General features: G+C 50.9%; 1 long non-coding RNA gene across 1 annotated transcript; it reads right to left on the bottom strand.

The window, feature by feature from the left end:
* Nucleotides 1-15093: 15093 nt before the first annotated feature.
* Nucleotides 15094-22031, bottom strand: LOC310882938. Its single transcript, XR_014573235.1, has 3 exons — nucleotides 21781-22031; nucleotides 21548-21655; nucleotides 15094-15195 (listed from the first exon to the last, which is right to left on the bottom strand). It is a non-coding gene; the product is annotated as an uncharacterized lncRNA (long non-coding RNA).
* Nucleotides 22032-22277: the final 246 nt, after the last annotated feature.

Raw genomic sequence — 22277 nt, 5'->3', positions numbered from 1 at the left:
CCCATACTCAGAGACAATCTGGAGGGATGCTCTCTCTCACATACCTAGCTAGACAACACCACATTTAGTATTATACCAGCTATTTTGGTTCACCACTCTCCTACAATGCCCTGGGCACAGGTGCTTTTGGGACAAAAACCTCCATGCCAGGTCACTGCCCCAAATGTCTCAGTTCCCATCAAAACAAGTAACTTTTTCATTAGTCGCTGTTTTTCTGATAGGAGGATTTTTGGTGATGTCAAGTTGCTTTGAAACAGCGTCATTTGCTCAGCTAGCACCTTCCAAGTGCCACGATCGGCTTTTTCTTTTATTCCCCAGAAAATGCCTTTTTTCCCTGAAAGCAGGGTTTGTGCCAGTGCCAGATCGGTGTGCCACCCTCAGAACTGATGAGGTTCAGATTTAGCGAGGCCCATGCTAGCATCCTAGCTTGGGGGCAAGCAGCAGAGCATTGGCCATCAAGCGTCTCCCTGGCTTGGTGCATCCACGTTGACCAGACGCTGCCCACCGCGAGAGCATCCCTTGCCCCTGCGAGCTCCTTTGCCCTGCAGAGAGAAGGAGGTTCCCTCCCCACTGAGCCCCGTTGAGGATGGTGGATGGGAGGACACAGGTGGTCCTGGATCCCACCCCACGGAGTGGGTTTGCAGCCCGAGACCCCGCTGCTGCCCGTCATCCCACCAACCCTGAGCATTAGAGGAGCTTTGGCTGCAAGAGTCTGTCTTGCCTTACGTGCCCCTTGGGCAGGACCCCTGTGTCCTCCCAGCTTTGTTGTTGTTGTTGCTTTGTTTTGTTTTCATTAAATCCCAGTTTAATTTATGATGGCCAACCAATGAAAAGCATCCCACTGTAAGCATCCTCCACATCAAGCCTCCTCTGCTTGTCAGAGCTAAGCATCCATCCCCTGAGTGCTCTGGGATGGCTTGAAGCTGGCCAAGAAGGATAAGCAGCAGATCCTGGACCAGCCCTGGGCTATTATTCCCTATTACAATCTCATTTAATGCCACCGCCAAAGAGCGGACACTGCAGGGCCAGCCCCAGGCTGGGCATCCACCTGAGCAGCAGACACCAATTGCTTTCCCCTTCACTGCACCCTCACCCTTCAGCTTCTCCAACACCGTGAAGCATGGCAGCCATGCATGGATGGAGTGGACAAGAGGAGCCCAAGCAAGGGACTGTCTCATGCTCTCCAAAAATGTTTTGAAAAAGCAGCTTGGTTAACACTCCAGGGATGCTGTGGCCCCATCCCCACCTCCCTTCACATGCGGGGGTTGCTGGGGCTCCCCAGGGTTGTACAAAATCTAAAGGAGGTCAGCATGGAGCCAGTAGCAGAAACGCTCCCAACCCGGCACTTCCCCAGGGACCAGGGCTCACCATCTCTTGCCCCTCCAGCTTCTCATCCCTTTCACCCCCAGGCATTTTGTTGCCCCAAGGGGGGCTCTTTCAGGTCAGCTCTGGACCGAGGGGGATTTCTCACCCCCTCCATCCTTCTCCCCTGCATTATCAGCTGGTGAGGCAGCGCAGCTGAGCTCCTATGTGCCCGGACTGGCCACTGCTGATAAAGGGCTTAGGGCCGGTGCCAAGAGTGAGAGAGGCTCCACGAGAGGTCCTGGGGGGACCAAGCCGGCTCCAACCCAGTGCAGCCCCCCTTTGTACCAACGAGTTCAACAAATCCCGTATTAACTGGCACTGCAGGCAGCAGGTGAGCAGCCCCAGCACGCTGCTCGTGTGCTTTGGCATGCCACCAGCAAGGGCTGTGGGAAGAGAATGCAGCTGTGTCCCCCCCATCAATGTCTAGCTGCTCTGCAGGAAGCTGTTTGCTCCCTTGCAAAGCAGCTGAACCCCAGGAAGGTTTAGGCACAGTGCTTTTGCTCCCCAGTGCTACTCTGTCCCCCCTCAGACTATCAGACAGGGGTCTCGGTGCTGGACCAGAGCATCTGCATCAGCACCCCAAGGACTTCGCCCATCGCTACCCAGGCATCTTGCAGAAGCCACCCCTACAGAGCACTAAGAGCATTTTCCAACCCACCACTGTAGGATCTACCTAGGATCCAAAACAAAGGCATTAGCAGAACGGCAATTGTAATTAACTGGGAAATTTGTCGGGGATAGGAATGGTGGGATCGATAACTCATCGTGTGGTAAGGGGTGCTGCCAGCCTGCAGGAGTTCCCAGGGGATTCCCCTCCCTTCCCAACAGCGGACATTTCAAGAGCGCTTCCTATTCTGGCAGAGGGAAGAAGAATGCTGGAGGATGTGGCAGAGGACTTGCCTTTATCTCAGGGGGTCACCAGTCCCCACACCATGCCTATTGATACCGACAGTGGCTAAGAAAGCAGCTGGAGATCTTGGTGCTGAAACCAAAGGGAAGAAAAAAAAAAAAGTGGAGCAGAACAGCTGGATGCTGTGGCGAAGCTGCCTCCTTGCTGGGGAGGCTCAAGAGCTAAATGCTGCCAGAGGTAGAGGCTGAGCTGCTCCCACAGAGGACGCTGGCGGCAGCAGAGCTCGGAGCCACACAGCCTATGCAGGAGTGAGCTGTGCACAGCCCAGGAGGATGGGAATTACATCCTTACAGGATGGAGGAAACAGGGGGAAAGCAGGTTTTTCCCAGAAAATACTAACCTAAGGGAGAGAGTCTCACTGGTACTGTGCTGGATGAAAGGCATTTCTGCCCCCAGCTGAGATTTCTGGTCCAAACCAGAGCAGGAAAACTCCTGATAGCTGATGCTGTGGCAGCAAGCACCCAAAATCACGCTAGACACCCAGGATTGGGTAGGGCAGAAATTGTAGCCGGCATTTCCCATAGCCCAGTGGATGCCACAACCCCCACAAGAGCCTTTGGGGCGAGATACAAGGGGAATATGCAACTTTGCAGGATGGGGAAACTGCTCCCCGACTGTGGAGCAGTCCCCAAAAATGTTCTCTCTGCTCCGCCAGCAAAACAGGGACCTCATCCTGGCCGAGATCCGGCGGTGAGGGCGTTAAGTCTCTGCAGCGATGGATTTTCCTTGCCTGCCGTCGATAAACAGAGCAGCAATTACATTGCATTTCTCTGATGGCTACAGATCTTTAGAAAATAAACACAATAGCAGTTCACTGAGTATCAGTGACACGCAAACACAATCCATAATTTCACTCGCGGCTGAGGCTTCCCGACTCTGTGACAGCTTTTTTTTTGTTGATGTTTTTTAAACCTTCAACAAAAAGGGATGGATTCTCTTTCGGTTTGCAGTGGTTTCAGTCCCTCAGTTTCAGTGGGAGGCAATGGGATTTACACCCCCTTTGCTATAAACAACACAAAAAACACTGGCAAAGTGGCTTTTTTATCTTTTTTTTTTTTTTTTTTCTTACAGCCCATGGTAAAGAAACAATCAACCGTGAGCAAAATATTCACAGGGAGAATTAAAAGCCTCAGAAGGGAAGCAGGTTTGCTTTTGGTTCCTTTTTGGCCACAATAGAGCCCCTTTTCTTCTTTTCTCCCCCTCAGAAGAGAAGAAATTTTACAAAAGTATTATTTCTGTCACAAAGGAGCTCTGTTTCCACTCCCAAAGGGCTGCTGCCATTGCCAACACTCCAGCATGCTCACAACGCTTCCAAATCCATTTTACCACATTTTGCTTCAAAACAGGTGAAAATAATGGATTTCCCCCCTCTTTTCTCAATTCCCAGCCAAGAAATCAATTCCAAACCCAAAAGTCAGAGAGGCTACGAGGGGCACCTCCTGACCTTTTTCCCAGTTTCCCATGGGTTGTGTTTGCAGGACATCAGCCCCATGCAATCTGAGGCCGAAGCCTGATGCAAGCCCTGTGCTTTTCATGGACTTGCAGCTCTGAAGCCGCTGGCCCAGGATTTCCGCATGCTCACTCTGATGGGCATTTCAGAGCCTCGTCATCAGCTCAGCTGCATCTTTGGATGTTCTTCTGATGCGCTTTGTCCTGGATGAGTTATTGCATGCAAAGCTGACCCTAAAACTCCCACCAGCGAGGATGGAGGGGGCTTCAGCAGCATCCCCCATATTTTGGCACCCCATAGAGTGAGCCCTGTCCTCACACTCCCTCCTCACACCCCTTCGCTCAGATGCATGTGCCAACATGCCTTTTCCAAGATAGTGTCACAGTCCCCTCCACAAAAGCCCTAGTGCTCAGCAATAAGATCGCGAATCAGGCAGAAATCTAGCGAGGGAGCTGGGCTCACAAACGGGATGGGAGTCGTGGATTTCCCCCTCTCCTACCTTTCCCTCTGCAAGTATTTTGGGTTTCAGCAGTCAAGGGGAGGCTTCGATACTAAAAGCACAATACAGAAAGCACACAGCAAGGAAGAGGAGCTGGCTGGGATATGGGGCATCACCTTTGAGCACGGGGGTGCCCAGAGGCCACCAGCATAAAAAAAGCCCGAATTCCCACAAATAACACAGTTTAAGGGAATTTGACTCCACGCTCAACAAGAAGCTACCACATGCTGTAATAAAGGAGCACAGGGTTCCAAAACCCTGCAAGCATCAGTTCCTGAGGGTCAGTGATTTGGATGCACTTTGGATATCTGCTGTCAGGAGGCTGCAGCAAGGAGCTGCTGGGGTCTGAAAGCCCTGAGCAAGAGCCAGAACCACACCAGGCAGGGATTTGCGGCTCCCAGTGGGGTAGCAGAGCCTCAGCCTTGCCACCATCATTGTCTGCTGAAGCAGGGGGGTTTTCCTGCAGCAGTTGTTCGGACTGAGACTGATCCAGGTGTACCGGCACCAAAATGAGCCCTGCTCATATAACACTTGCCCTGACTGCTTCTTGCTTTGCATTCTTTGCTACCCTCCTTGCCTGGACAGGCTGCATCCTGCCAGGGACCTCTCCCTCTCACAAGGACGATGCATCTGCACAAATCGGATGCCTGATCCAATAGCGGCTTGCACCCCTTACATCTGTACACCCTGAACCACTGCTACCAACTGTGGCAACAAACCCGGCTCCAGCTTGCATTATCCCATCCCCTCAGACGTACCAAGCAGCCAAACAAGAGAAAAACACATTGGGATGTGCCCCCCAACCCCCCCGATCCCCACGTGCACAAAAGCCCAGGGCTCCCAGCCGGGGCATGGATGCAGCCCCAGATGTGCAGCGAGGAGAGCTCCGGGCTCACCATGCAGCTGCTCTCCCCTTTCTTTTCAACGAACAAACCGAGATGAAGCACTAACAGCCACTTGCACAAAGAAAAGCATCTGCACCAAGCCAAGCATCTGAAATTTTTTATTTCTGCATGATAGGCCTATTTGGAGAGCTTTTTATTTGTAATTAGAATGCAGCTATTACGAGTACTTTGTTTCCAGCTAATTGTTGTTGGTTTTTTTTTTTCCTCCCTTCCTCATTTGGGATGATAGACGAGGGCTGAAATAGCAGGTCGCTATGGCTGGAAAAAGCACCAGCAATAAAATCAGCATTTAATAAAAGAGAGTCATGTCTTCCTGACGCTTTCTGACTTTCTGCTTGTTTTGCTGGCCTGTAAACACATGCTTGTTAAAGCAGGGTGGCTCATTAGCCTGTCTGCCTTGATGTTTTCATTGGTAAGGCAAGGGCACTGCTCTGTTTAAGCCGACGTGGCATTGCCAGGCACTGCAAATACCTTAATCCACATCACACAAGCACCGTAGCTGTCTTGAGCATTGGCTTTAAAGATAATAAACAGCAGCAACACAGAAACAGCCTCAAATTTGAGCCTAGGAGCAGGAGGTCTGAGGGGCAACGGTTGGGAAACCGGAGACCTTGCGGCCATCCTGACCCACTTTTGTCACCCATCCCAGCTACGGGTTTCACCTGGCAAGGCCAGAGCACAAGCAGGCATCTCCTGCCAAAGCCATTAGGAGCAAAACCTCACAGAGGGAAGGCTGGGGCTGGATGCGGAGCTGCGGCTCCAAAGCAGCCATATGGTTCCCAGCTGGCTGGGGAAAGATCACTTTCCCTGCTCCCCTTCTCCAAGCCTTTTTCCAGATCGAAAAGAGGTCAGTGAGCTAAAATCAATGCATCGCAGCATCCAGCTGCTTGCAAAGGGAAAAGATTACTTGGATGATTTCCTTTGCTCGGTTTTGCCCAGCAGACAGCACAAGCACCAATTTGGGGTCAAGGTTTAGGGCAAGCATCCACAGGGAGGTGCGAGGACCTGTTTGCTTCCCTTGGGACATGGCAATTATTTATCTGCTGGGTGGATACCAACAAGGTGATGCACTGCTATTCCTCCTTTCCCACATCCCCTGCTCCCATCCCACATCCACATGAAGCCTGAGTCGTGATCAAGGCTGTGGAACCATCACTTTGCTGCCCTTTACAGAATTACAGAATCATTTAGGTTGGAAGAGACCTCCAAGATCACCCAGTCCAACCTCTGACCTAACACTACCAAGTCCTCCACTAAACCACATCACCAGCTCTACATCTAAACGTCTCTTAAAGACCTCCAGGGACGGTGACTCCACCACTTCCCTGGGCAGCCCATCCCAACGCTTCACAACCCTTTTGGTAAAGAAGTTCTTCCTAACATCCAACCTAAACCTCCCCTGGCGCAACTTTAGCCCATTCCCCCTCGTCCTGTCACCAGGCACGTGGGAGAACAGACCAACCCCCACCTTGCTACAGCCTCCTTTAAGGTACCTGTAGAGTGCGATCAGGTCTCCCCTGAGCCTCCTCTTCTCCAGACCGAACACCCCCAGCTCCCCCAGCCGCTCCTCGTAAGCCTTGTTCTCCAGACCCCTCACCAGCCTCGTTGCCCTTCTCTGGACTCTCTCGAGCACGTCCATGTCCTTCTTGTAGCGAGGGGTCCAAACCCGAACACAGTACTCGAGGTGCGGCCTCACCAGAGCTGCGTACAGGGGGACAATCACCTCCTTAGACCTGCTGGCCACACTGTTTCTGATACAAGCCAGGATGCTGTTGGCCTTCTTGGCCGCCTGAGCACACTGCTGGCTCATATTCAGCTGCCAATCAAACCAGGTCCTTCTCCGACAGGCAGTTTTCCAATCACTCATCTCCCAGCCTGTAGCTCTGCTTGGGGTTGTTGTGCCCCAGGTGCAGGACCCGGCACTTGGCCTTGTTGAACCTCATACATTTGGCCTCAGCCCATCGCTCCAGCCTATCCAGATCCTCCTGCAGAGCCTTCCTACCCTCGAGCAGATCAAAACACGCACCTAACTTGGTGTTGTCTGCAAACTTACTGAGGGTGCACTTGATTCCCTCATCCAGATCATTGATAAAGACACTGAAGGGAACTGGCCCTAATACTGAGCCCTGGGGGACTCCACTAGTGACCGGCCTCCAACCGGATTTAACTCCATTCACCATATTTAGCTTAAATATTTCACCGGAGGCTGTTGCCACAGACCTCCGCCGCTGACCCGAGCATTGACAAGATTAACTGAGTGTGTAAGCGCATCGGCTGGGGATATGTCCCTTATTTTTGCAGTAGAACTGCAGTGTATGGAAAAAAAAAAAAAAAAAGGAGACTTTGCACAATTGTGGGCTGCTTATGCCCCAGGGAAAACCTGGCTAAATCCAGGTCACACACAACGTTGAAGCCCAAGGAAAAGAGGCCAGAAGCAGGTGCTGAGCCTGATTGCTACAAGGCTCAGCTTCTCCAGAGCCCTGAAAGATGGAGACACCTCGAATTGGAGTGATAAATGGGACCTGGAAGCCTCATCTCATCCCTTGGGATGCCTTTCTGGTCTGGGGAGCAACCAGAACTCCTAAAAACTGGGAGACAGAGCCCAGGTTTCTCCCAGCCCTGCATGAAGATGCTGCTGTGTTGAGAGAAGTTAATTTTGGCTGGACATAGCTGTAGGGGGGGGCCCCGTAACCACGAGGAGCACGAGCATCAGTCCTGTCCAGATGCATTAGGCACTGCTTCCCTTTAAAACACACCAAGCTGCATGCCAAGCCAGCTCAGCTCTCCAGTCACTTTGGCTTTACAGCCTTTTCCTCATTTTGCTTTATTGGCACTGGCCCTTCTGCTTTATTTTCCCTTTCTCTGCTGTGGGGAAAGGTGCAAAGTTGCCTCTTTAGAGGCATCAGCAGAACCAAGAGCCGAGGAGCAGAAGATGAGCCGAGCTGGCTGCAGGTTAGGCTGGGAAGCAGTGCAGGGAAGGATGAGGCTCTCCCATCTGCTTCGCCCTTCCTGGCAGATGGAGTTTGGGTACAGGAGTGGGGATACGTGAGGAGCCGCGTGCCCGAGTGCCCCAACCAGCACCCTGTGTCGCAGCCAGCTGGGCCAAAGGAAATCCAGCCCAGGCCATTGAGTTTTTCCCCATTTCTTGAGGACAACACTGGAATAAGAGAGGAAAAAAAAAAAGAATGGGTAAGATATTTCCAAAGGCTTTACACCAGGTCATGAGAAAGAGAGAAATTTCTATCTCCACCCTAAGAGGCTAACAGATAGCCCACGATGACCTAAGAAGAGCTCTGCAGGGAATCTGGCTGCTATTTGGGCTATTTTGCAAAACCACCCTCACCACTTTTTTTCCACCTTTATAGCCCTTTGCAATGACCTTACCTCCATCTGGATGGCCAGGCCCAGAAATATTTACTTATTTCCTATTCTAAAGCACATCCTTCAGGGGTTTGCTTCACCAAAAAGGAAAACTCCCCCTGCACCACGACCGCCAGCTCCCCCAAGGATGCAAACACCTGAGCCACACCTTCCCAGGAGCCCCGTCTCTTTGTCCTTCCTCCCTTCTCCCATCATCTGCTGTGACCTCCTGCTTTCAGCACAGCTCGCTGATTAATCACTAATTAGCAACTGGTTCGTGACACTTCCCTGCCCTCACCGGCACAAAGCTCTGGCACGGGCCAGGACCATCTGTTCAGGCCCTGAACTCGGCGCTGTGCCACCCAGTTTCAGTGAGGGCTGGGGGGGACAGAGCAGCCCTGGGGCTCGACCCCTCAGCAGACAGACAGACAAGACAGAAGGACGGATGGGAGTGAATCTGCAGCACCTGTTGCCACTGCAGCAGAGAGTTGCACTGCTTGGTATGTGGCATGGAGGGGCTCAGAGTACAAATGCCGGGGGGGGGGGGGGTTGGAATTTGTACGTTAAAATGCAGCAAAGTTGGGGAGCTGGAGGAAAATATACAACAGCTGCAGTGAGCTTTGTTTTGCTGCATAGTAGAACCCCCAGGAGCAGAGCTGAAATCACCATTTGCTGTTATAAACTTTCCTTGCTTTCTCGCATGTACAGATCCTTGGGGTTGGCTTTTTTTTTTGTCTTTTTCCAGGAGAAACTTCTCCTTATGCCTAAGTAAAAGCCCACTTCTCTCCATGACAGCATCCTGGGACCCTGGAAGTCCAGACCATCCCCACAGATCACAACAGAGCAAGGGAGCAGCAGCATAGGGCAGCATCTGTTTCTGCAGGGCCACGTTCCCAAAAGACTAACCAAGAGCATCTGGAGAGACTCGGGAGGGGACAATCAAGCCGTGGACATCTCCCATCTCAGCCCTCCCCACCTCTGGCCGCTTCAGCTATCAAGACTCACGTCCTCTGCTTGGTAGGAGTTATGCCACCAGGGATGGTGATGCAGAGCAGTGAGAGCCCGGTGCCCCCTTTGTCCCCACAAGGAGCGGGTTTGCCCAGGAAAGCAGTGGCCCCGCATCCCCTGCCTGCTTCCACCCAATCCTTGGGCTGTGCTGACCTCTTCTGGGCTGCAGCCTGCGCAAGCAGCATCCTCACCTTCCTCCCTGCTTTTAGAAACCAAAGAGCAAGTCCTTACCAGTCCCCAGAGTGATTCCTCTCTCTCCAGAGAGCACCCAGGGGCTGCCATCCTATGGCACCTCCGTGTCACTGCCTCCATGCTCCCAGCTCCCTGTTCTCAGCCCTTGGTCCGCCAAAACGGAGTGGAAGCCAGGAAGACCACAGGGCTAATATGACGTGCATCAGGTTCTCACCTCTAGCTCCCCCTTTGCTCCCTCTTATTGCTTTGAGAATAGTGCCTGGCGTTAACAGCCCCCGACCACGACCCGCCGAAAGCACCAGCAGGCACCGGGCACTCCCGCATGACCCCAGCCTCTGCAGCACAAAGCAGACGGATGCTACCAGGACGCAGGATGAAGCGACAGGCACACATGAAGTTTCCATCTCCCAAAACACCCCCCGCACTGCTGACTCCCTTGTCTCAGTCATTGCCATCAAGTGAGATAATGAACTCCCGAGCGCAGCACAGATAGAAGCAGGCACTCAAACGGGAGCTAACAGCAGCTGCCGAAGAAATCATTAAAAGTAAGTACCAGACTTCAGAGATCGTTTGCAGGAGAAGTCTAAATCCATACCCACAGCCTTTCTGCTCTCCTTATTGAGCTGTTGCTTTCAGAGCTAATTTAGCATCACCTCTGCAGGCAGCATCAGCCACATGCCCAGCAGCTCACCAGCCACGCAGAGACCCCTGATGGATGAATGAAGATCCGGGGCAGACCTCTCACACACATCTGCATGTGGAAAATGCTCAGCCCTTGGCTGGCACACAGAAGCCCAAACCCCCACATCAGTCCCCATGGGTGCTGCATCCTCCTTTCAGTGCTGGAGCCCCCTAAAACACAGCTGCTTTGCTTGCCTCATCCCATGGTGCCCCCATGAGATCCACAATGCCCTTGTCCCCCTCTCCAGCAGCCAGCACTAGGGATGGTGAGACCGACAGCAGTGCAGGCACTCATCACCTCCAGCTGGAGCAACCTAATTCCTTCTCTGTGCACCCACAATTCAAGACCAAGCCCCCATAGGTGGCTCCCATCTCCTATATGCTGCCATTTAAAGCATTTGGCTGAAGTTGCTTCATGCAAACACCTCCCTTTCCCTTCCTGGGAGGTGTATAAAGGGATGAAGACCAGGAGCCGGTGAGAAACGCAGCATTTTAAGGGTTTTAAGAGAGGTAGCCACCTGTCTGCTTATGGTGCAATAAAGTGTTGCTATAGTGTGAATTTATGGCCAATAAAAAGCACAGAGTACTGATCAGAGATGTCTTCAAGTAGTTTATAAACACATAAAACCACACCATCCCCTTTCGCACATCAGCGCTTGCCCTCAGTGGAAAAATGAATGTGTCTTGAGAAGCTGCCTTAAAATGCAGTTGCTCAAGGCTAGAAGACCCAGGCCGATGCTCTCTTCCTCGCCCAGAGGAACTAAACTACCAAACGGGATATATATTGGGATGAAGCCAGCCCAGCCAGCAGGTCTCCCTGGAGACTGCCAGCACCCCAGAGCAGTGCTGGGAACCCCACTGTTTCCCCTTGGCCCACGTCCTGCCCCAAATGCTCCCGAAGCCTTTATCAGAGCCCTACCCATTAGCAGTGAATGAAAGTATATCAGTTCCCTGATACAGAGGAAAGACAGAGGGGAAAGAAAGGAAAAATAGTCAGGCAGACCAATAATAAGCATGGAAAGAGGTATTAAAGCTTGCAAAGAGCACAGAGCAACCTGGGAGGAGACCATCCCTCCACCGCTGCACCTTCTGCTGGCTGTGCAATGACAAGACTGCGAGATCTCAGCATTTCCTCCAAGCTCGCTTAAACAGTTTTTTTTATTTGTTTTGTTTGTTTGTTTGTTTGTTTGGTCAATCACAGACAAAATGCAGCATCAGAGGAAAATTTCTCTCTCCCCTGATGAGGAGAATGTTTGATAGAGCAGAGAAGTTCAGACACTGACCTGTCCTGGCCTTGCCATGCACACATCTGAAGGGTTAAAAATACATCGTCCTTAAGCTAACTGTCCAAGCAACATCTTGGATGCATTCAGAGCTGGTGCTGGAGGGGAAGAGACACCCAAATGTCAAATGCAGCAGGGAATCACCCCAAAAATCACCATCTGAGCTTTAAGCATCTTCGCAGTGCCTCCCAGCTGCCGGCAGGTTGTTCTTGCCATCTAGTGGCTTCTCAGAGAAGTGCAAACACAGAAAGAATTGGGATTTTCCTCCCCTTCTCCCCATTATTTTCATCCCTAAGCACCATGTGTTCTCTGGTCTCACGTTAATTGCTTCCCTCTGCTCCCCAGGACAAGGCTCTGCCTGCTCTGGGCACACCTGGGCCATCGCAGCAGGTCCAACATTGCCACCGCACCAGCATCAGGACCCCAGAAAGCTGACAAGCTCTCATTCTCATAAATAACAGCCCTTTTTGGTGGCATATCTTTTTTTCTTTCCTCCTTCATTTGCAGCTTACATCCTTCAGAAATTTTGTTCTTTCAGTCTTGCAATATTCGGTGGTTTTCTGGGGGCAGCTTTACTGCCATAGCAAAGGACTGCACGTTTCTGCAGGAAAATCCCAAAGGTGCAAAAGAACACGCTCAAAGCTGAGATTGGGCCATAAAAGTCTTTTTTAGCATTAGTTTCACACCACAGTAATTCTGGAGGAAACTCACCTCAGTTCCCAAATCCTTGCTCTTACACCAAGACCCTTGCTCCTCTTACACTCTGATGGAGAAGAGGGACACATTTCTTGACACTATTCACCCCATACAGTGAAGGAAAGGGCAGAGTAGAGCTTCAAAAACAATCATTTCAGTGAATTTCAACCAATTTATGATCTGACCCTTGGCTCTAGCAAGGCAAGACTGAGTTCGAGGACCTTGAGGCCCAATGCACTGGGCATTATGTGATTTCATCCCTCCCAAGTGCCCAGAAATTGTCAGAAAGAGCTCTTCACACCATGCTAATAAACCTTTTCACAGGCAGTAGCTTGCCTTAGTCTGTCTTCACGTAACTTGTATTGGAAATCACTATTAGACAAGGCTCAGTGCTTATACAGTGGCATATTCTTCCCATCAACCCACTCAAAACCACATTTAGGAACACGATAACAATTGCTGCTTTTAAGTGAGCTTGCAGGAAGACTCCTCCTCCTGGGTGTGAAGAACCTCACTGCTAATTTCTCTCCACGTTTTCATTTTTAAGCAGCCAGAAGGCTGTTAACGCCTTATATTCATCTCCCAAAGCTGTCATATGGGGGGGAAGCTGGACATGACTTTGCTGCAGATGTTCCCTGGAAGGAAAACAAGCACTAAAAAATTAAATACGTGGAATGTGAAAAAAATGCAGCTCGGCAGATCGATGAGGCACAGCCAGATAGATGAGAGTCAAAGGGCATTTCTGGGCAACATAAAGGGAGAGATGGTATCACCTGGGGTAGCCAGAGGGGCACAAACCTCACGATACACTGGGGAAGGCATGAGGAGGAAACCTTTACTTGTCTGGAAAGTTCTAAGTTCCACCTCTCTCTGCATCCTTTCTCCTTTTCATTCCCAGGGCTAGGAATTGGCCCAGATGTGAACTTACTGGTAATTTTGAAAGCAACGATCACATCAGCTCTTCTCTCCTGGCTTGCGGAAAGCCTCCAGCAGAAGAGCAGGTCAGGGCAAATCTGTTAGGATGTTGGGTAACCTTTTGGTGTCTGAAGTACCCAGTGCAGAGGAGGTCAATGGAAGGAAGCAGAAGACCCTGCTGGACAGTCCAGAGGAAGGCCTAAGAAGCTGCTGCAGACAAGCTGCACCCCTTAGCCAAGGCCACGTAGATACAGCATTCCCAATTAGGACACAAGAGATGCTCTTTTCATCAGTGTCTGCTGCAGCGAGCCAGGAGGAACTAATGCTACAGTGCCTTGGAGCCTAACAAGGGCCAGGAGGGAGAAGATATGTTCCTGCAAGCCCTTTTTGCACCCTCTCAAGTGTGAGGACGAGAGACGTCACTCCCAGTTTCAGAAGAAACCCTGGAGGAAGCAATGGCTCTTCTCAGCACTGCAAAGAAGTGGCTTTATCAAGCCCAGGAACGTTTTATTCTGTAAGAGCTTGTTTTGTGCAAGACTGAACACTTAAATCTGATCCAGAACCACTCTCAGCTGGCTGTGCCACTGAACCCCCTTCCACCAGCTAGTCTCATTAAGGCTGCTTTTGCCTTTGGAAAAAAAAAAAAATGCTCTTAGGCACTGCTTAGTTTTACATTTGTCAAGATTTAACTGTTTGCAGCATCCCCCATTTAGTTAACTACCAGCCTGGTAACATATCTGTTCATCTGCCTTCCCACCAGCCAGCCCCAGTATTTGGACACCCAGGTCATCTCCATCTCCCCATGTGGCTTCCCCAGGTCAACACACCCCAACGGAAGGGTCCAAGCCACTTCTGCTTTGTTTTTATTGTTTTTTCCAATACAAAGATGAACTTCTGCTTCTGCTTTCTGAACTGCTTCTGAAAACAAAGAAATCCACATCCCCTCCCTCAGGTCAGAGGACCCCATAAGTTATTCCAGGGTGCTCTTGTGCACCTCTTTGCTGAGAGCTCAACATACAGGGTATATCTAGAGTCACATCTTTTTAAAACGTCCTCTCATGTCCCACCTACCCTTTGGCTACCACACTGCAAACTTCCAGAGGAGCAACTTCAGTGTTAGATCGAGACACCCAGGCCTCTAAAACCTTTCAAGCCCACAATATATCTTGAGCCAACATCAACCTTTCTTATCAACCCAGAGCTTTGTAAAGGCACAGTGATCTTTCTGAGTATTATGGAGACCAGGCTTGACTTCCAAAAGGTCTTGGGGCCAGCAGCTTAGTGCAGAGTAGTCACTGCACCAAGCCTGTCAGAGTTTAAGAAGCGTTTGGACTGCGCACTCAGTCACATGGTTTGAATTTTTGGGTAGACCTGTGTGGTGCCAGGAGTTGGAATCGATGATTCTTATGGGTCCCTTCCAACTCAGGATATTCTATGATTCTATGATTCAGCTTCTTGCACTGGACCTCAAGCCCCCCCACCTGTGATCTGGAGAATCACTGTTGGACATAGTCCAGCATTATTTTTTATCCATGATGCATTTCAAGAGGAGCCAAAACATTTATTTGTAAGCCTCTAACACTGACATCTGAGATAGCTCTGAGAACTTCCCATAGTCCCCACCTTCCCCTGGGGAGGATGCATGCCTCCTGCTGGGTCTTTAATGTGAGATTGTTTGAAGAGATGAAAAAGCGTGTTGCAAGCTGGGAAAGTGATGCTAGCAGTATTATATTTAACCAAGCTACATATTCCACAGGTTACAGAGTCTGACAAGTATGGAAACCAGCAGTGGCATTGCCTCACCATTCCTCTCTGCAAGGAATAACTCACTTGGAGCACATCTCATCCAAAGAGCCCAAGAATCCATCTGTGCCTCTGCTTCTGATGAGGTCTTCCCCCAAGCACAGTGGCAGCCAGTGCTTACACAGGAGCTAGAGCAGCAGAGAACCAGTTTAATAGTCAGGAGTGAAAAACCTGCATGAATAAAACACACAACACCTTTTCCCCATAAAGCAACACCCTCCTGGTCACCACCAAAGGAGCGGGACTCCAGCAGAAGGATGAATACACTCCATGTGCTGAGCACCGTCAGGAAGGATTTCCTAGGCTGGATGAAGTCTTCCTGCCCATAAACACAGCCGGCAACTTCTTCACGTGACGTTTGTTACTAACCACCCGAGTGAAAAATGGACCCAAGCAGGGGTGGCAGCACATGGCTAACCTCGGAAATTCACAGGCCAGGGAGCAGTTGAATAGTTCCTCTCCAGGCAGGGCTTTCTGCAAGCACCCGGTGGAACTGGAGCAAAACCGAGCAAATCTGGCACGCTCGGCCCATGGCATAAATCCAGACAGCTCCAGCTCACATATAAGAGCGCCCTGTGTCATAAGCCAGTGAGTTTGCAGGAACAGGAATAATTTACAGCCCCCGAGAATGGGTGCTTATCTTTATTTCAGTCACAGAGCTCCACCAGCTGTATGCATAGCAGCATGCTGTGATAAACAGCCTCACACAGGTACCCAGGAGGTGGGGGCAGCTCATGTTCTCCAACCAAGCAGAAGGGAGATAGCAAGGCATCTTCCCCTCCATTTTTGCCTTTTTTTCTGGGAGGAAAGTCATTTTTATTACCTGGACATGAGCCTCAAGCAACACAAAAAGTGCTCTCACCCTGGGGAAGGGTCAGAAATAGGACAAACCTGAAGCATGCAACAAGTATTTAAGCTTTTTGGGTGGATTTAGAGATGGACATTACTGCCTGGTGCTGAGCTGGATGGACTGCAAAGAGGGGCACACAGGTGCCCAACACAGGAGGAAAAAGCAGAGGTGCCAGCAACCAGCTTGAGAATCTGGTAAAAATGAGATCTGAAGCCACATGAGCACTTAAAGGTATATTTGAATTTTAGGGGTTTAGCTCAGCTATCCAAGCCGGGGCTTCTCTCACCAAGGGAAGGGCTTTGCCTAAGTCTGCGTGGGCAGAGGGACTTCACCCCATGTGCATGCCCCAAGTGCCTTCAGGACACAGCCTCTGTTACTCCTCTGCACCCTGTCATGTGCACCCTGCGCACATGTCAGTCTATAACTTACCTCATCAGCTAGCAAAGGCCCCTGTGTTCCTTATTTTCCCTACACTATTTCATCTAATGACCAGAAGGCTTTGTAATTTATCTTGCCTGTTTAAGGCTTCCCCGCCACCACCTCAAACTCATTTCATGTCGGTCCAAAGGACTCTGTGCAGACAAGGGCTCCCTGTGAGAAGCCGGCTTTGATGGTCTCCTTGACATCTTTCAATCATGTGTCAGCAGCATCCGCCGTGACCGAGACACGACAATAACAAGTCTATCCAGCGCAGAGGCTGGGTCACATGCATGGCTGCAGGGAGAGGAGATGAAGAGCAAAGTCATTATAAATATCTTCAGATCACCAGTTATTCCTCTCCCTTACACTTTTGCATATGCAAGCTCTATTTATCTGTGCCAGACAATCGGCCAGAGGCTAGGCACAAGAAAAACTTGGGTCAGGGCAACTTTTTATAGCATTGAGTAACTAGTGGGGGGGGGACAGCCTTCTTCCTACAGAGCCGTTTCTCCTCCTGTCACATGGCCCCTCATGACATGCATGATCTATATCCAGTCCTGGGAATGCAGCAGCACTGAGTGCACTGAAGCTGTACGGAGCAAGTACATCACCACCAGCCTGCCCCACAGGATGAGCAGGCTTTTTTCAGGATCCCTCACTGCTGAACATTCACAGGTAGCAATGAGTATCTGTGCAAGGAACACATCTGTGGTCAATAAGGCGATTTGAATGCACATGGCTAAGTCACAGGAAAGAAGCACCAGGCTTTGCTCGTCGGTCTTGTGTTTGTCCACAGCTGGTGGTTGTTCTCAGTGCCTGAGCATGAATCAGTGGGGTCATATCACTGCAGCAGGATTTGGATGTTTTCTGTCCCAATCCTGCAAATACTTCACTAAGCTCACAAGTAGTACTGCTTTCTTAGAGCTAAGCATGTGTACTTAGTTACTGAACCATGGCTTAAAGAAACCAGAGCCAGACAACGCTGCAGTTATACTCATTTACATGTATAATGACTTTATCGCAGAGATAAAGGAGTATTTCCACAGCACAACCACAGAGCAGATACGAACACAGCCACTGCTTCTGCTCTGTCATCAGTGCTCATGTGTATGAAGTAAACTTGAACCCCACCTCAGAGATCCTCACTGACAGCTCCTGCTGTAAATTCCTCCAGACTCTGTTGCCTTTTGAGTGGCAACGCAGCACCCACAGTGCTTAACTTTGGTGAACTGCTCCATTTCAGCGGCCACACGCTTGCCAAGCATCACTAGCCATGACTTGGAGCTGATCACAGCTACCTCCACTACCGAAATAGAAACCATTTCATTTGATAGATGTCTGTGTCCTGCGTCCCTTAGCCTGTGGCTGCACAACATGGACTGGTGGAGACCCACGAGCTCGACGGCTGCTTATTCATCAGGCAGCATATTAACTGGAGGCAAACTTCTCAGAGGGCTTTGTGGTCCAGCAAGAGACCAGTGGGAGGAAAAAGCCACAAGTGTGATCTTTGTACACCAGCTAGTCTCAAGTAGTTTCATCGCCCTAGCCCAGCTTTAGCTGATTTCCTACCCCAGATGCTTTGAACTCGTATTTGATGTTCTTCCTGCAGTGCCTTGAGGCCCTCAAGCCTCTTGCTCCATCATCTTGATTCTCCAAATAGAGAGTCATGGAGTACCCCTGGGGAGGGCATCAACCTTTACTCCCTTGGCAGCGGAGGCTTCCCCACGTAGCATGCACAGGACCTGGATGTCACTGATCTGGGACAGAACTCCATTTACTGCTGCTGCGTTGTACAGGAGGTGGATAAAGAAAGCCGGGCAGCCCCACACTTAAAAGTGAAGAGTTACAGCCCCAAGAGCCAGCCTCTGCTCAGCACTGCCCTGGACTTCCCCAAAGCTTCTCTTTTTGAATCCTCTTCCTCCCTGTACCCCCAACACCCCAAAAGCACATAAGTAGAAGCAGCGGCTACCACAGCAGCCCTGCCACCGCTTCCTTCACACCTGCATCTCGCCTCTTACCTTGCCCTCAGTCCACTCCACAGACATTTGATGAATTTACCCTGCTTCTTCGAGCTGGATGCTGGATGCTCTCTGGACCCTGCAGATTGTGTTTGGGTGGATTTAGACCTGCTCCATCTGCCCAGAGCCTGTGCAGGAGAGCACCCAGGCCCTGTGGGCTGCCCAGCAGAAAGGACACCGAGGAGAGGGACAGCAAGAGGGGAATGGAGGGTTTTGTCCTTTGCTTAAGGCACAGGTAGCAGTTTGAGAATGATTATTTCTTGTTGAGGCCTGGTTTTCTTAACCTCCAAGCCCTCCATGCCATCTGTCCCCCAAATGTGACATCCAAAACCAGCTCTATCCTCAAGAGCCGAAGACGCGGCTCAGCATGAACACGTGCACCGTCCCCAGCTGCCTGCTAGGGGATAGTGGCACGTAACACTTGTTAGGTGACCCCAGAGCACCAAGGGAAGGCAAAGGCCCTCAGATGTGCTGTGGGATTGTGGAGGAAAGACGCTACTTCTATGAGGCAGAGGTGCACCCACCGAGACACCAGCCCTTCCCACCTCACTTCCAATGCAAGCGGCCCCCAAGCTCAGTTTCTCACATCCAGCCACCCCTGACCTTCATCCACCCTGACCACAACGCACTGCTCACCAGAAGCCCACCTCCTCACCTGACTGCTGGCATTTGGTGACAGGCACCCTCCTCAAGCTGCTTCCTTCGAGTGACCCTTACCACGCCAAGGCACGCAACGAAAACCCAAATAGCAGCCCAGCGCGCAGTGCTCGCAGGCTGCTACAGAGCCTCTCCAAGCCTCCTGCATCAAGCCAGCAGACAGTGACAGTCCCTTTTTCTTATGTCTGTGCCTTATTTTTCCCCTCCTTGTGTTTTCCAGCTTAACGTCTATTCACGCTGATCTCTGTGCCTTGACACTAACATGACATAACAGGTGAGGCATCTGTCTTCCAAATTCACCTGCTCCTCTACCTCCCTTTTGACATAATCTTGGCACAGGAGACCTATCCAAAATCCTCTTCTGGAGAAATAAATGAGTTCAGCTCGAAAAGGAGCTCCAAGTAGGAATGAAGGACATTTCTCACAGCAGCTGATGAACACCCACAGCCCCTCTCTCCGGGGCTGGAGGTGTTGCAGGTGCTAAACAGAGGACAGGATTGAGTGGAGAAATGCGTGTGGTGAGCCGCGGAGAATGCGACTGTGCTTTGGGTGGGATTTCACTTGTCATTATTCACTTATTTGTTACAGCTACCAAGTAGGGCTGTCAGCTGCCTTCACCCATCTCCCACACCCTCTGCCCAGACAGTGATAAATGGCAAAGGAGCGCTCGGCAGCATCGCTATTTCACGCCCCTAACCAAATCCACATGAACCTCCTGGCAGCGCACCCTCTGAGCCCCTCGCACCGAGCTTTGCTACCTCTGTGTGAGTCTGACAGCAGGGACATACTCACAGCTCCCCAGCTACATCCCTCCCTCCGGCCGGTGCCAACTCTGCGGCAGCCTGGTGCAGTCCCTCTGTGCACCTCTGCTCCCCCTCAGGCTTTTTATTTCATTTGTTAGGGCACCAACTCTTACAACGTTACAGCCCAGAGCTTTGCTCTTGTTTAAGCCCATGCATGCCACTAACAGGAACAAACCAGGGTCAGTCAAGTGAGGAACACCAGCACTGACTCACAGCTGAAGCCCCGTGTGCATCTCCTTAGCAGCAAACATCCTGGGGCAAGCTATAAGTACACTTCCAGTTACTCAGAAGCACTTTGCCCTGCTCAGAAGCGCAGCTCCCCTGTGGGATTTACAAGCTGCAGATGGGAACCCTCCTGCCCCACAGCAGACTCTGCCCCAGCAGCACCTTCCGCCCTCCTGTCCATCCTGCAGAGAGACAGGGACACAATGAGCAGGATGCAGCAACGCAAAGAGGACAGTTCCCAGCCTGGCTGATGAAGTTCTCAAACATTTCCCCCAAAAGCGAGGACAAGAAGCTCACAAAGCACCCACCTTGCATGAAATCCCAGCTCCAGAGGTGGCCGCCTTTCCACAAGCTGGCAGAGCCAGTGTCTGCCTGGTGCTTTGATGATGCTGAGCGTTACAGCAGATCAGAGCACAGCGGGGCTTTGTGCATTGCCGTGATTGGGGCCACCCGGCACGAAGATGCAGGACTCTCCAGGTCTCCTCCAAAGCCAGCAGCACCTTGATGTGTGCACTTTCATGGGGCTGCCCACAGCCCAGCTTCATCTCCAGCAGCACCTACCCCCAAGGGCTCTCTCTGCAGTTAGTCCACGGCAAGCAGTGGAGATAACACACCAGCAACCCATCTCCTGGCCCACTGCAAGTGGAGCTAATCCACCAGCCCCTGCCCCAAGGCAGCTGGCTCTTTCCCAGTCACTTAAGACTTGGCTCAAAGCCTTGACTCACTTTGCTGCTCCACTGCATTGCTTCAAGTGCAGCTCTTCCCCTGGCAGAGGAGATGCCCTTTCTCCATTCAAGCTTTGAAATCATAGCCCTGGCCACCGCTATCCACTCCCTTGCATCTCCTCCCTCATTTACTCCTGCCAGCCAAATAAATGCGAGCCTGACTTGTACATACATTGTTATCCACCCAGATGGCTTGTGACAAGCTTTAAGGGTTTTTCCCAACACCTATGTGAATTTCTTCACTGCTCACAGGGCCATCCATCTGAAAAGCAGCCAGGAGCATTGCAGTCAGACAGAGCTACTTTAAGCATGCTGGATGACACAGCTCCTACACACCAGGTCGTACATCAGCAGCATCAGAGCTGCGGAAATTTAGCCTTTTAGAAGACAACCATCACAAGCCAGGTTTCCTGTGCTGGACCATTTGGGGGACTTTGCTGGTGCTCATGGGCAAGCGTGCATGCATGTCGTAGAGAACCCTGATTTGGCTTTCATTGAAAGGTCAGGTGGCAACAAAAAAAATAATTCAATTATCTTGGGATAGATATTTTCAATTATCATTGGGAAGTGTTTGAAGTCAGTCTCAGGGAAGGAGTATAAGGTGAGACTTCTGCCTTTGACATCTCTGTCCAGTATTTAGGATTTTTCCTCAGAATCTGAAACATAAAGTCATCACCTGGATGCACAGCACCACCTAAGCAGCAAGCTTTCCCACAGACCAGGCAGGAGATGAAATGCACATACAGACATCATCTGAAAGGACCTTTGTCCTTTGAACGCACCTTCTTGCCATCAGTTGTGATGACTCCTACATCTTGATGCCTCTATGGCACAGCAGAGCTCCTGAGCGCTGCAAGAGTGGTGAGGGTCTCCAGCACGCTCCACTCCACCTATACCAAACACACAAAGCAAAGGTAAACACGCAACATTTCACTTCTCAGTGCTTGGACTTTGCTTCAAGCACTCCTGTTTGCTGGTGGAGGTCAACCACACATATAGGAAGTTAGAATCTAACCTTGACCCAAATCTGATCCAGAGACTCAAGGACAGGCGTGATGTGCTCACAGTAGCTCGATGGCTCTGGACGCACAGGAAACAGAGGCTCGGCATTGCAAAGAGATGGCAGAGTGCCTGGGAAAGGGTAAGCCAAGAACTGAGAAATGCAATGAGACAGCCTCCGTGTACCCGAGTCATTCACCTTCAGCAGCTTGGCAAAGGCTTTCAACTTTGAAACACTGCAGGGCTGTTTTTACTGCTGCTGAAGCCATACAAGTAATTACTATTCTTGAATGAGCACAGATTTTCTGGGCTCCCATGCCTTTTAGAAACATCCGCACACAGCTCTTACCATTATTATTTTAACCGCTCTTGTTGTATAAACAAGGCTTTGAACCTTACAGCAGCTAAACAGGCAAGCTCCAGAAATAACTTGGCCAAGAGGGTTTTAAAGAAGGGGTAGGGGATAAAGCCTGGTCACGCACCACTCTCTTCCTCTCTGGAGTCTGCAGAGGG

The sequence above is a fragment of the Anser anser genome (assembly GCF_964211835.1).
Source record: "Anser anser genome assembly, chromosome: 17".
NCBI classification, from domain to species: domain Eukaryota; kingdom Metazoa; phylum Chordata; class Aves; order Anseriformes; family Anatidae; genus Anser; species Anser anser.
Note: the sequence above shows the minus strand (reverse complement) of the source record. Positions and strands in the feature narration are given on the sequence as shown.